Here is a 2,500-nt window from a genome sequence, read left to right as displayed (position 1 = left end):
GATGGGGCCTCTTGGGTGGGAAGGGGTGGTTCAGGACAGTCCAATTGTCTTTCAAATCTACGGTAGAACTCGTTCAGGTCGTTGGCTAGGCGGGAGTCGTTAGTGGTGTGGGGCGCTCTGGGTTTGTAGTTGGTGATGTGCCTGAGCCCTTTGGCAGACAGAAGCAGCGTCGTTAGTAGAGAACTGGTGTTTTAGTGTCTCTGAGTACAGTCGTTTAGCCTCTCTCACCGCTTTGCTAAACCTGTTCTTCGACTCCTTGAATCTGTCTCTATCCCCACTCCTAAACGCTTCCTCCTTCTCCAACCTCAACCTTTTGAGCTTTGCTGAGAACCAGGGCTTGTTGTTGTTAAAGTTCACCCTGGTACGTGTTGGGATACAGCAGTCCTCACAGAAGCTGATGTACACAGCCTCTGTGAGTTCATCCAGACTATTGGTAGCAGTCGTGAACATATCCCAGTCAGTACAGTCTAAGCACGCCCGCAAATCTTCCACAGCCTCACTGGTCCACTGTTTAGATGTCCTCACAGCAGGTTTACAGAGTTTTAGTTGCTGCCTGTATGCACGAATCAGGTGGACCAAGGGAGTTCTGTGCGAGCCGAACAGCCCCGTGACCCACAAGAGAAACATCCCCGCCAAATTCGAGCGTTTGACGGGGTCTATCCGTGAAAAAATATTCACGTTTTTGAGTGCACATGCATTTCTGCTGCAAATGCCTCTGGAAGTTTCATGCCGTTCGTATGCCAATTGTGGCAACACGAAAATGACCCGTTTTCCCATTCCGAGGGATTTCTGTGCGACCCTAACAGCCCCGTGAGCCACAAGAGACACATCCCCGCCAATTTCTAGCGTTTCACGGGGTCTATCCGTGAAAAATATAGACGTTTTTGAGTGCACATGCATTTCTGCTGCAGATGCCTCTGGAAGTTTCATGCCGTTCGTACGCAATGTGGCAACACGAAAATGACCCCTTTTCCCATTCCGAGGGATTTCTGTGCGACCCTAACTAACAGCGCCCGTGAGCCACAAGAGAGACATCCCCGCCAATTTATAGCGTTTCACGGGGTCTATCCGTGAAAAATATAGACGTTTTTGAGTGCACATGCATTCCTGCTGCAAATGCCTCTGGAAGTTTCATGCCGTTCCTATGCAATGTGGCCACACAAAAATGACCCGTTTTCCCATTCCGAGGCATTTCTGTGCGACCCTAACAGCCCCGTGAGCCACAAGAGAGACATCCCCGCCAACTTCTAGCGTTTGACGGGGTCTATGCGTGAAAAATATTAAAATTTTTGAGTGCACGTGCCTTTCTGCTGCAAATGCCTCTGGAAGTTTCATGGCGTTCCTATGCAATGTGGCAACACGAAAATGACCCCTTTTCCCATTCCGAGGGAGTTCTGTGCCACCCTAACAGCCCCGTGAGCCACAAGAGACACATCCCCGCCAATTTCTAGCGTTTCACGGGGTCTATCCGTGAAACATATAGAAGTTTTTGAGTGCACATGCATTCCTGCTGCAAATGCCTCTGGAAGTTTCATGCGGTTCGTACGCAATGTGGCAACACGAAAATGACCCGTTTTCCCATTCCCAGGGATTTCTGTGCGACCCGAACAGCCCCGTGAGCCACAAGAGACACATCCCCGCCAATTTCTAGCGTTTCACGGGGTCTATCCGTGAAAAATATCAATTTTTTTTTGACTGCACATGCATTTCTGCTGCAAATGCCTCTGGAAGTTGCATGCGGTTCGCATGCAATGTGGCGACACGAAAATGACCCGTTTTCCCATTCCGAGGGATTTCTGTGCCACCCTAACAGCCCCGTGAGCCACAAGAGAGACATCCCCGCCAATTTCTAGCGTATCACGGGGTCTATCCGTGAGAAATATTCACTTTTTTGAGTGCACATGCATTCCTGCTGCAAATGCCTCTGGAAGTTTCATGCGGTTCGTATGCAATGTGGCGACACGAAAATGACCCGTTTTCCCATTCCGAGGGATTTCTGTGCCACCCTAACAGCCCCGTGAGCCACAAGAGAGACATCCCCGCCCACTTCTAGCGTTTCACGGGGTCTCTCCGTGAAAAATATCACATTTTTTGAGTGCACATGCATTCCTGCTGCAAATGCCTCTGGAAGTTTCATGCGGTTCGCATGCAATGTGGCGACACGAAAATGACCCGTTTTTTCCCATTCCGAGGGATTTCTGTGCCACCCTAACAGCCCCGTGAGCCACAAGAGACACATCCCCGCCAATTTCTAGCGTTTCACGGGGTCTATCCGTGAAAAATATTCAATTTTTTGACTGCACATGCATTTCTGCTGCAAATGCCTCTGGAAGTTTCATGCGGTTCGCATGCAATGTGGCGACACGAAAATGACCCGTTTTCCCATTCCGAGGGATTTCTGTGCCACCCTAACAGCCCCGTGAGCCACAAGAGAGACATCGCCGCCAATTTCTAGCGTTTCACGGGGTCTATCCGTGAAAAATATTCACTTTTTTGACTG

This window comes from Petromyzon marinus, unplaced genomic scaffold (genome assembly GCF_048934315.1).
Source record: "Petromyzon marinus isolate PM22_M1 ecotype Great Lakes invasive population unplaced genomic scaffold, UKy_Petmar_22M1.pri1.0 PM_G_Scaffold_132, whole genome shotgun sequence".
Classification (NCBI taxonomy): Eukaryota; Metazoa; Chordata; class Hyperoartia; order Petromyzontiformes; family Petromyzontidae; genus Petromyzon; species Petromyzon marinus.
This window is presented reverse-complemented; position numbering follows the sequence as displayed.